We start from the raw sequence: 13816 nt of genomic DNA on the forward strand, positions 1-13816 counted from the left end.
CTAAACCGCAAGGATGTAAAGAGGTTTTGTAACAATATAGTAGAAGCCCATAGACTAGGTAAGTTTGGTGGAAAACCTGCTCTATGGGACTTCTTACAGGATGTGGCTACAAACATGTCGAGGCCAAAGGCAGGCAAGAGATATAGTGCAAATACTAAGGCTTTGTTTGAGGTTGCAAGGATGTGGGGTGGACCAAGGTTGCATGATTTTCTTGCTGCCAACCTCAATGGCCCTTCACTCTCAACGACAAAAAGAGGCCAAAGACTTGCCACACAATTTTTACCGGGCATACATGGCTATATCTTTGATGCCATTGCTGAAATATATCAAAACGAGAAAGAAAAACATGGAATCAAATCACAAATTCCTTTCATCTTGGTGGAGGATGAGACCGCCATAAAGAAACGGATAAGGTAAACATAGTATAATGCAAAAGTAGTTCTGATGAGACATGTTGAATCGTAGTGGCTCTTACATATTTTATGTTTTCAATCTTAATATTGTAGGTGGAACCCAAAAGATGACACGCTTGTTGGATTTGATGGATACAAGGTGGAGAGCCATGAGTGTGGAACGTCAAGCTTAATCAAAGTTGGAGCGGGAAAAACAGGCTATGACATAATTGTTAAAGCATTTGAGAATCATGTGATTGGTGGTTATGCAAGAGTTTTTGTGGCAAACCCACTTCATGAAGCACTTCCACGCTTAGTCTTGGTTGCTCATTGCACTTGTAATCGATTTGATGCATGTTTTGTTCGAAGACAATGGGCTGAGATTTTGAGCTTATGGGATGAGAAGCTCAAGTCTAAAGTAGGTCCGATTATTGGACACGCCTCAGATGGAGATAGTCGCCAAAGAATGTTGATGCTGGCTGATTATGTTGATAAACATGCTACTAGATTCAAGATTGGATGGGATGGATGGCCTCTTTCCGCCAAATTGTCAAACGGAGATGTTTTAGGTATGCATGATCAGGACTTTGTACACAATGGAAAGAAGCTCGTCAATGTTCTTGATAAACCAAAGCGTCAGTTGGCTCTTGGTGATGTATGGGTTACCTTGAACCATGTTACCATTGTATATGATTCCTTTGTTGTTGACAAGCATATGCTCAGGGAAGGCGATATGAGGCGAGATGATCATCAAAATTGGGCAGCAACTCAAAGGATACGTAGCAGACAAGTGCAATGGTGTTTGGGAGAGTTGGCAAACAATGGGCAGCACAAAAAAGAGCAGAGTATGGTAGGGACGCAAGCCTACCTTGAAATTTGTGGAGACTATATTGACATTTTCTTGTCTCCACACTTGAGCTTGGCAGGGAGAATTCATTTAGCAGCCAAAGTGACCTTTTTCTTTCAGATTTGGAGATCTTGGATATTACAACATCCAACATATACACTATCAGCAAACTTCATTAGCAAGGAGACATTCTTGGATGTGCAAATCTCTTGCCATTTTGTGGTGTTGCTAATAAAGTATTTCAGAGACTTTCACCCAAGCTTGAAGTGCCCTCTATATCTCACCGGCACAAATGCGGCTGAAATCTTCTTTAGCAAAGTCGGAAGTATGGTTGGGCAAGAGCGTACTTATGACTTGATGGACATGCTTCACAGCATAGGCATTTTGAATAGGCTTGCCCATTTTGAATGCAAGGAGGATGGTGTGGCATTCATAAGAGCTCACAAGAAGCAGGAACATATATGGAGAGAGTTAAATCTTAACGAGGACTTGCAAGAAGCCAATTTAGGTGACTATGATTGTGTTTCAACTGATGAGAAGGTCATTGCTACCTTGCAAAAAGGATTGCAAAGTGCCCAAGAATTATGTGAACGCTTACACATGAGACCAAAAGGTAAAGAGGACAAGAAATGGTAATTTTGTTATAACCATGCTGCAAGTGGATGTTTCAGATAATATTTAAGAAAGTATTGTGGTTGTTTCAATGGATTTAGCATGAGGCTAACGGAGTCACTTTTGTTTGCATCTCGAAAGCTTATGAGTTGTTTGTCTCGAGATCTCTCCCTATACTTGATCAGAGGCTTTGAGTTTGCACAAGGGCTTTTTAGTGGCCAAGGATTTTCATGCCTTGATGTGGGACATTGCAGCCAGCCAATGAGCAACAAATCAGCCCCACACTTTCTGGCCAAGGATTTTCATGCCTTGATGTGGGACATTGCAGCCAGCAATGAGCAGCAAATCAGCCCCACACTTTCTGACACATTTTACGAAGGCAACAGCTGGGTCATTTCATCTCTAGCTTGTGGTTGCCATTCAAGCCACTTTTGGGCTGCATTTGGACATGGGCTGGGGTCATTTTGATGTGGCCATTAGTGTTGGTCTTGAGAAGTTGGAATGAAAGTGTACATTTGATAATTTTCAGCCATTTACAGGTCATGAACATCATGGTTTCTCAACCAATTTGTTGTCCACAATTTATGTTTGATGCATGTTGACGCAATGTGCTCTGTAATCACTGTGATTTGTTATTAGTAAATGGTTGATGTTGGAGTGGGAGATTGGTATAATCTCAGCTTGGAAATCTCAAGTCATTGTTGTCTTGGACCAGTGTTTGAGCAGTGTTGATACTTAGTGTTTGAGCAGGTGTTGATGCTGAGTGTTGGAGCATTGTGAATGTATTTTTGGTTGCATCTTATATGGGACTTGCATGGTCTCATTGAGTAGTGGACATTGGGGCTATGTATTGTAAATGCTTATGGCCCTTGATGACTCCTAAATGTTTGGCAAGCTGTGCTTATTGATTAGGAGTGATACTTCTTTGGTCATCTGCATGTAACATTTTGGATTCAAATGCTTTGAGGATCGTGTTGGTCATGTATGTTATGGTATGCTCCATGGATTGAGTAATCTTTTGGAGTTTTGAGACTTCAATTGGAGCTATAGTCAAAAGTTTTTGTCTTGAGCTTATGCATTGTTTATGCTTGGCATTGTTTGCCAAGCATAAACAATGCATAAGAGTAATAGTAGTTTATGCTTATGCATTGTTTACTCTTAGCATTTGTTTTGCCTAGAGCTTGCTTGAGCTTTTGTTTTGGACATTGGGAAAGTACTTGGTGGATACTTTTGTTTGCCAAGCATAAACAATGCATAAGAGTAATAGTAGTTTATGCTTATGCATTGTTTACTCTTAGCATTTGTTTTGCCTAGAGCTTGCTTGAGCTTTTGTTTTGGACATTGGGAAAGTACTTGGTGGATACTTTTGGATCCACTGGGAGAGCTCTAGATTGAGCTAGTTGATTGAGAATATGCATTGAGAGTTTATGCAAGACAGGTCATGGGATTTGACTTGTGGTTCTAAACAACTCATGGTTAGTTGATCTATTGATATGCATAGAGCTACTCTCTTGCTATGCAATTTGGTATCATGGAGCTAGATACTGTGGGTTGTACTCTCATTCGTGGACATTAGAGCTATGACTTATACTCTTAGTAGCTTGTTCAAAATATCACAAATGAAGAGCTTACAATGTAGCGACTTTCATAGTTCAAAACAGTTGCATTTGTCACTTTCAAAACCCCCCAATACTTCTAGAGTGACTTAAAATGAATTACATATCTCTTACACAAGGGATTTTAAAATTATTCTATTAAAAAAATTTTATTGACAGAAAGGGAATTATATATTTTATCAAAAGTTACAGAAAGGGTTAAAAAAAATGGCCAGTGTAGGTTACATAGGGATTTATAAAATAGGCCATGAACGCACGTGATATAGGCAATTTTGCTAAGTGACCCCCCCGAGGGTCCTTAACACTAAATATTGGTTTTAAATCTTATGGTAAAACAAAATTTTATTAGCTAATCATACAACAATGTTCCTTGTTGTCCACCATCAAGGCTTCATTTAGTTTTTTGGAATTGTATAAAAAAGGGGTCGCCCATGTTGTACCCCTAATATTTGGGGACTTAACTTGGGGACGCTCTCTAAAGCACTCAGAGAGTTGGTGCATACACCTGAGATTAAGTAGTGCATGCACCTTGATTTTCAAGCCATCAAAATTTCAAAAGTCATTTGAAGGGATTTATGCAAGCACTGTGAGAGTTGGTGCATACACCTAATCAAGTAGTGCATCCTACTACTCAAAATTTGTTCCCAAGCTAGACCCGACTTCATAGATCAACACTATTGCGAGGCCTTGAGAGTGACTATGTGTCGACCCAACTTCATAGATAGACACTATTGCGAGGTCTTGATAGTGACTATGTGTCGTTGAGGAACATGTATGTTTTGAGAAATTTAAAGGCCATGACTTGCATCCCTGATAGTGGAAGCATAGATTCATCCCCTGAACTCCTCCTAATTAAATGAAAGATACTCCTCCTAATGCTCATAAAATTGCACCAGCACCGCTAAGTGAGTTGGTAGCGTATGTAGTCTCTAGCCATCTCTATAACATGTCACCGTAGCTATCATATGCCATCCCTCTTGAGACATTACCTCAGTTATGTATCTCTTGAATGGCATGCAAGTGGCGTGTGACATGTCTTTTGACTAAAGGTGTCTTTCATCATTGTGAGGGGATTTGGAGCTACTGGTACTAAGTAGTACATGTGGTCAACTAAGGGTTGTGACCTTTGTATAATATAAAAATTATGAACTAAATAAGAAAATCAATGTGAGATAAGTAAAATAAATGTATACCATGTGATCATATCAAAGTGTGTGGTCTATAGGAGCACCCTCACTTAAGCCTCTAAAGCTCTTGTATTGTGCATAAATACAATATTCTCTACACCACCATGTCTTGTTTTTTCAAAATATACCCCGTTCATTTTAAGTCAGGTGAGGAGGCCATAGGTGATGAATCTCCATGATGGGATTTGGAAGATGATAGTGTTGTGGGAAAAGTAGGTAGATGAGACATGTGCACAAACAAATTGCAGTCATCAAGCTATATTTTCAATTTAGCTGGTAAATAAACTCTCTCTCTCTCTCTCTCTCTCTCTCTCTCTCTCTCTCTCTCTCTCTCTCTCACACACACACACACACACACACACACACACTATACACATTGTAACAACAAGGAGTATAGATCTTTGAATTAATGCTTGATATTGATTTGAATGCAAGAATTGTTTGAGCATTGCCATCTTGATGGTTTATTTTTTAATGCTGGATATTTTTAAGTAATTGTACTTGTTGTAAATCTAACAAACTATCCATTAGTTATGAAGCAAGAAAATCTCAAGGATTTGAAAGGTTATTCATCCCCACCACCGCTAGTAGCTATTACTACCTGTGGATCATGGTATGAGTTTATAGATGAATTGCAGGGAGAGAAGACATGGACATCAAAAGATGGTTATGGTTGCATGGATGAGGAGAGGGCTTCTCAACCACCTTGGGAAAGGAGGGTTGGGCTATTGCTTGATTTTCAAGTAGAATAATCTTGTAATTATAATGCTCTTTTGAATCCCCTATCAATTGCCATTAACTTGTGTATTTTTCCATCAAAAACCAAATAAGAGACTTGATTAGAGAGGCCATTGTTCATAGATTGACGTCGTTTACAAAGTTGTTTGTCAACAATGTCTAGACTCGAGCCTCTTATATATACAAAATAAGTATGACTTATTATATATAAAGATAAGTATGTCTTATTATATATTATGTTTACAAATCATAATATTATAAAAAGAACAACCACATAATATGAGGTTGAAATTAAGTCTAAACATTCCTCAGAGTCTTATGATTATGCGAATAAGGATGAGGATGAGGATGAGGATGAGGATGGAATACATATAGATATAGTCACTAAGTCCCTGTCATTACTTTTATATATAATTTTTTAGTAATATGGCATTGTGATGACCTATCTTGACGATAAGGATCTATTTTTAGTAATATGGCATTGTGATAACCTATCTTGACAATAAGTCCCTGTTATTACTTTTATTAGTAATATGGCATTGTGATAACCTATGTTGATGATAAGTATCTATTTTTTATCCTATGATATTCAGATGCATCTCTTGTATCTTTTTCATGTGATATGTGTATGTACACACATGTGTGCACGTAGGGTGTGTGTGAGAGGGAGATCTACTTTGTAATCAATTCTTTATATTTAAAATTATAAAATTAATCTAGCATGTTGCTTTTTGTTTATGATGATAAACAAGTATACATATTTAAGCCTACAAACAAAATAAACTTACATGACAATCATAAGACAACAATATTCAACTTACGACTAACCTCCATAAAGTAAAAATTGAAGAAGGTAAAATTTGAGCAATAGGTTCATAAACAATAATAAGTTTGAAATTGTTACAGCACTATAGATGAGTATAGGTATATATGTAAGTGAGAGACCAGGTCGAAGAGATAAAGAGGATAAAAGAGATGTAGTTTAAACAAACTCAAGCAAGAGGAAGGAGAGACAACATGTGGAAATATATTGCTAGAGCCAAATATCTCTATATGAGATGTAGTCCCTTTGAAAGGCTGGTACACCTACCTCGTTTTAAGAGCAAGTGGCTTCACAAATAGCTCTACATTTCTAGACACTACATCTTTGATGAGCATTGCCACAAGGTAGGTAATGGACCTAGTAAACAATCTGCAAGATAGGGATGTAGAAGTGATCCACCCAAACGAAGAGATAGGGGATATATCATCCAAATTATCTATGACTAAGGGATTCCAACCAGCACCAAAAAGAGATCTAGTCAAAGGCATGAGCATCAATGAGTTGTGGATGCAACAATCCCAAGGGTAACCATAAGGCTAGCCACAACCAATTCCTCGAGTTGGACACCCATAATTATTTCCAGCAAGAGATATGCTTTGGTGTGTAATTTATAGCCGCTCAAACCATACAAGCACAAAGCGTCCATTTGCTAAGCCTAAACAACAACAATATTATGCTCATTGCTAGGACCACGGGGAACCGTAATACAACCCATTGTTGGTACCAAGAAAACCTAGTAGAGTGGACTCTAGCACCATAACTCGTCCTACCAACTACCCCAACTTTATCCCTGAATCCAATGCCAAACCTCAATGTCATTCTTCCTATTCTTTTTAGGGACTATTACTATGGGTAAAACCCATTATATATGCTCAATTTCATAGACAAACAATGTATCTATGAGATTATCTCTACTTTGACCATATCCCATAATTCATAACCTTTGCTCCCTAGGGATGGTGTGATTGACCACTTTGGGTACACCCTGCATGTTTGTCTATATCTACACAAAGAAATCTTGGAACTTTCTTAGCAAAGTAATGAGATTGTTCTCCTTGTGAGGTCCTTAACAATGATTATTGGTTTTAAATCTTGTGCTAAATCAAACTTTTGTTGGCCAATCATACAACAATGTTCCTTGTTGTCCATCACGGCTTCATTTAATTTTTTAAACTCGTACAAAAAGAAGTTTCCCCTATTCTCCCTTAATGTTTGGGGACTTATCTTGTGGACACATTAGGAGAAATATGGACTCTCCATTTTGCCTCTTAAGGGATGAATAAAAAAAGATTAGCCTGACCAATGAGAGAGCTGGGATTCTAGATCCATGTAACATGGATCTTTTTGTCATATCTTTGCCCAAATCTCTTAAGACAATAAAATAATAGAGCCCATATCGTTAAAAAATAGAGAAATGTTAGATTTCATGTCATAAACTATTCTTTCATGTGAGATGTACCTTGTGGTAGGCACATGTAAGTTTGAAAATCCAATTTCATTTTTTTCCATTTTTTTATGTTTAACTTTTTACTTTCCCTCCTTTTGCATTTCACTACCTTTTCATTTTCCCCCTTTTTGGCAGAATTCAATTTCGCCATATCTTCTGCAACTCTTGTTATTTCTTTATAAAAATTTACAAGTATGTTGTTCTCCACCATAGCTCTCTCCTCCTAAAATTTCATCTCATTTGGACAAAAGGTCTATGAGTTATGCCTGTTTTCTCACATGAACTTTCTCTTCTCTGCACCAGAGATAGCTATCTTGATGTGAAGTGGCATCAAATTCTTATGAGTAATTATCATATGTTTAGGGTTGGTCTATGTTTTGTCTTGATTTGAGTAATTATCATAGGTTTAGGATTTGTTTATGTTTGGTCTTGATGTGTTGCTGTTTATTTTCACAGGAGCAAGGTTGTGTAAATCAAAGCAATAAGCTACTGTTTATTTCTTGTTGCTTTAATCTTTATTTATTGCTTACAATCTTCTTTGCACAGTAATGATTTGAAGTGGCATAAAATACCACAGTAATGATCATAGGTTTAGGATTTGTTTATGTTTTGTCTTAATGTGTTACTGTTTATTTTCACAGGGGCAACAAGGTTGTGAGCAGTAAGTTGTTGTTTATTTCTTGTTGTTTTAATCTTTATTTGTTGATTACAATCTTCTTTGCACACAGTAATGATTTCAAGTGGCATAAAATACAACAGTAATAATGATCATAGGTTTAGGGTTTGTCTTGATGTGAGTAATGATCATAGGTTTAGGATTTGTTAATGTTTTGTCTTGATGTGTTTATGTTTATTTTCATAGAAGCAACAAGGTTGTGTAAATCAAAGCAGTAAGTTGCTATTTATTTCTTGTCATTTTAATCTTTATTTATTGCTTACAATCTAACATATATATTTATTAATCATGCAGTCTAGCTTTATTAATTTAGATGTCTTCAAGGAGGAGGAATATCAGTAATATTCACACAGTGGAGGTGTTTAACAAGAGAGATGATGAAGGTAACTGGATCCCTGATCAATACAGTAAGTTAAATTGGATTTTAATGCGACCAAGTACTTGTGGCAATTTCAAGGTCAAGCTCAAAGATGTCACATACCCCAACAAGCAATGGAAAGGTAGAATCATAGAGTTCAGGAGATGCACAAATGGTATGAGTACAATAACAGAGGCTTTCATTCAACATATTTATATGCACAAAGAGATTCAAGTGCATCATGATAACTTCAGTGAAAGATATAAGCCTAACAGTAAGTTTATATCTCCGTACTTTATGTTCTTGTGCTTTGAGTCCATGGTTATTAGATAGAGTTTTAATAGATACAAGCATTTTGTTGCTTGCAACTTTATATCCATCCACTCTGCGCGCGCATGAATGACAGAATGTAGAATGTTTTAGTGGAAAGCTAAATGTTTTACATGCACAGATAGGTGCCTTGATCTATGACAACAAGAGTGCAAGCGAATTGGCATCTCAAAATGTTTACTTTTATGATTCAGTGTATGATGTGGAGAGACATAGTTTGGAGTATGATGTGGAGAGACATAGTTTGGAGTATATTCCACTACCACCGTTGTCTAGCCCAAGAATGGTATAATCCTAGCTTAGACATGTCAGAAAGCATGTAGGGTAACGATAAAAATTGATGTTCATGCTGCCATGAAACCATCCACAGGCTCTAGAGATGTGCATCTAAGTTGGTTTGTACCATTTGATTTGTTTGCACATTTGTTTGGATCCTGTGAAGTAGTTAAGAAAACTAAGATTACTTATCAATGCAAGTGCCTATCTGAGGATTGGACGACTCAGTTATTTACTGGGTGAGTCATGGCATCTCAAGAGAACTCACCAAACGATGATATCATTGACTGCAAAATTACTATATCAGATGTTACCTTTAGGTAAGATTGCACTTCTGTTGATTGTTGATGGTTTTTATTCATAAGTACTTCATTGCTTTATTAGTTGACTCAAGTAAATGAATTCAAATTACACATGTAACTCAAATAGAAATTGTATCCATTCGAAGACGAATATAAATCAACAAATTATATAAACTCAAATTTCCATTCATACGGATATAGAAAAATAAAACTAAAGATCATGGCCCGGAGGATCTCTCCAGCGTCGCACCAACTGCATGTCCTTTTCACTGATGGTGACCCTCTTTGCATGGACAGATGCAAACACCGTGTCACCAAAAATGTCAACTAGGTACACCTCCGCAGCCTCCTGGAGTGCCTCCAAATCTTTGCATGTCCACCACGTAGGTAGTGGGCTTGATGCTGTGTGAACCCAGAACCTCCTATCATGACGGTCTTGCAGATCCTACATGATCTCTCGCACCACACATTGGAAGGAGAGCTTCGGTATGAGCAGGTTCACCGTCTTTTCGTATTTCCACCTACGTTTGACAGACATGTTGTAGAAATTTACCATTGCTGCTTGTAGCTTGCATACATTCAATATACAAAGTTATTGTCTACATGCAATTTGAAGGGCACTTCCTTCTTAAGCATCTGTGTATGTTCCAAATACATTGGCTCACCAATTGTGTCTAAGACTTTTGCATTAAGATCTTTTCGTGCCTGCTTTACATGGAACGGTTTAGGGATGGGCACCACCTGTCTCTTGTTAAGAATAGTCTTAAACCCTAAATCCAATTGCTTATAAATCATAGCATAGGATTCGGAGCTAATCCCTAACTTGTCACATATGCCTTGAGCATCTGTAGCTGTGAAGGTATTGCTTACCTCCTTCAAGCGTACTCTTGCAACATCATCACACCAATGGTTTTGAATTTGGGGTTTTCCAATGCATACTTCACCATACCTTTGCTTAAGACCTTTGCAATTGCATCATCAACCTCTTCACTTGGGTTGGAAAACATATTCTTCATGTTTGCACATTATGCATAGACCCGCCGATTATATTTCCCACTCCCTCTGGTCAACTCATAAAGTGGTTTCAGCAACCTCACACGCTCACATGCTTGTTTGGTTTTCGTTGAAGGTCCAGCAACAACAATCTTTGCAAGCATTGCTGCCATCTTTTTGTTGTCCTTCTCCAAACCCTGCATTTTGCAATGCAGTTCTACATTGTCTACCTCGACAACATGCACCACATTTTCCATAACATACACCGCATTTTCCATAACATGCATCACATCTTGCAAACTCTGATATTCTCTCTTCTTTTCACTTAGTGATTTTGTGAGATGCCCATCATGGTGCGCTGAACAGATGTGTAAACACTATGAGTTTGCATTGCTAGCCTCCTAGTGTATCCCAATAACCCTACATTACCTTCACACACATACTTAATGAAAGATTTAAGCCCACTAAATTGTGGAGGTCTTTGGGTAATTGGATCGGGTGGATAAATACACCCCTCAACCCATAGATCGATATATTTTTTCCCTGCATTTCTGTCTTGTCGCATTATCTCTGGTTACTTTTTACTTGTTGTCATTCTCTTGTCTAGCGGTGCATACTCTGCCTCCAATTGGAAGTGAATGTCTCTCTTCTTATTCCAACCTACATCCTAAAATTAGCATTTGGACAAAACACAGCTATTAACCAAAAATTAGCTCTTGACAAAATATAACTATTAACAAAAAAGTAGCTTTTATACATTTGTACAACTCAAAAATTTAACCAAAAATAACATTATTGAACACAACTTTAACCAGATATAACTTCAATATAATATAGAACTAACTCATAACTTGTAATCAAAATAACACACTTGTTTCAACCAAATAACACAGAAATAACATCATAAATGAGAAATAACATTATTGAATATAATATATAGACTTCAATATATTCTAAAACTAAATCATAACTATTAATCAATAATTATATTTCACACACTTGTTTCACTCAGAAAATCACTAATAAACAATCTAAATAACACAAAAATAGTATCCTTAAACTCAACTATTATCTTCTATTTTACACATGACTAAATCACATTTAGAACAATAAGATGGTTAAACTAGAATAGAAAAGAAAATAACTCAAACAATATTAAACCATAACAAAACAACATAACAGATAACAAGATGGACATACCTCCATTTCTCTCTTGTTCTTTGATTCTTTTGCAGAGATTAATGAATAGAAAGATGATTGAAGGGGAAGATGAATATGTGGTTCCAAAACTAAATGGCACCAAATAATCAACATACCCTTCAATTTCTCTGTTTACAGAAGAGAAGAAACCCCATGATTGAGAAGATCTAAACTCATTAATGTGGTTTAGGAGAGAAAGAAAGCTTTTGAGCATAGCTACTAAAGAAAACAAACATAGATTTGAATTTTCTCTGTACAAAGGAGGGAAAGTGAAAAACCTAAAGCAATATCTCATAAAAGCAAACTAAAATCACCCCTAAACTGAAAACCCTGCTTTTCTTATTCTAAAAAATTTAGAAAAGTCTCTAAATGAAGAAAAATTTCATAAACCCTTGTATACTTAATGAAAAATGACGAAAATTAATAGTCACACTCTTAGAGCATAGAGGTAGGCGTGGGTAAAAAGAAATTCGAAAATGTGATGTCTACATCAAGTTATTCCATTTTTTAACTTCTCCCATTTTGAAATACGTAAATGCAATCTATTTGGAAGGATTTAGAAGCTAAAAAGTTATGTGGGTATTTAAGAGTGTCACATCTTAGATGCTTCACGTTTTTAGATCAAATAGAATATTATTATTTCAAATTTAAGAATTTTGAGGGCAGTTGGTCCTAACTTTGGACATGGGACAATACTACAATAAAATAATAGGTGAATCTCTTTTAAAAACAATATAAAGAGATCTCCTTAATTCTACAAGAGCTAATATTATAACATTATTTTAGAATCTTTTTCTAGAGAGAGAGAAGTGAGAGAAACCCCTTAAGGGCAAAATGGAGAGTCCATATTTCTCCTAATGCTCTCTGCAATTGGCTTCTCACTTGGCTTTGGCATAGCTTTGTTTAGTGCACAGTTTGCAAAGCATGTGAGCTTCACGTTCCTAGTGGTTCTTCCCCGCCGTTAATGGCCATGAATCTAACTAAAGTAGGGATCTTTACAAACTCATTCCATGATCAACAAAAGTTGATGTGTGCGTCTTTGGCCTCAATGTATCAAACCTAGTGCTATACCCATCTAAAAGAGGTTCTTCCTCCTGTGGCTTAGGAAGCTTTCTCCTAAATCCTTCCTTATCGTCGAAAGAGTCTTCGTTGCTTATGGGTATTTCCACCATGGCTTAGGAAGACTTCTCCTCAATCCTTTCTTATCAGAAGACTCTTCATCACTCATGGACACTTCCACCATGGTTTTACACTTAGTATGTTAATGGAAGGTCTTTCCTTAACATCAACCCATGATAAATCTTATGCCAGTCTTTGGAAGAATGTCTATTGTGCTTAAAATATGCATTTAATTCTCAAAGTATTTTGGCTTTGGAACTGGTACAAATTCAAAGTGTGTGGCACAAATTGACTATGGTGATGCAATCATGACTCTTGCCAATGGATTTCTCCACTCCACGAGCTGGGTTCAATCTTTTTTGGGATGTAAATGTTGTCCATGTCTCAATCATTGACCAATTCATCTCGCGATGCAGAGGCACCCTAGGATGATATCATAAGAGGTCGAATCTGCTGAGTGAAATTCATCACAACAAAAGTGTGATGAAAACTCATGGTGGTGAATGTCTTTATTCTTATGTTTCACAAAAGACCCATAGGTTTTGCATTTGAACTATCAACTAGCTTAACTACTAAGCTTGTTTTATCCATGGGTAGTGTTCCCCTTTTCTCTTAACCTGTTTCATCCAGTGGCTTTCCCCCTTTCTCTTAACTTGTTTCATCTAGTGGATTTCGCATTTCTCCTAGTGTTTCTTAGCGATGATGTTGACACCAACACCTCCATCTAAGGTTGTTATGACTTGAAGTCCTTTGTTCATGATAGATTGTGCCACGTTCATGTCGTCACTCTCAAAGTAGCAACTCAATTTGTGTACAAGCACTTTCGAAATCATCTTAGGTCTCTTCTCTATACGAGTAGGTTCTATTGAAAACATTTAAACATCATAATCTGTAAATGCA

This window comes from Cibotium barometz, chromosome 9, assembly GCF_041138505.1.
Source record: "Cibotium barometz isolate CiBa-2024 chromosome 9, ASM4113850v1, whole genome shotgun sequence".
NCBI classification, from domain to species: Eukaryota; Viridiplantae; Streptophyta; class Polypodiopsida; order Cyatheales; family Cibotiaceae; genus Cibotium; species Cibotium barometz.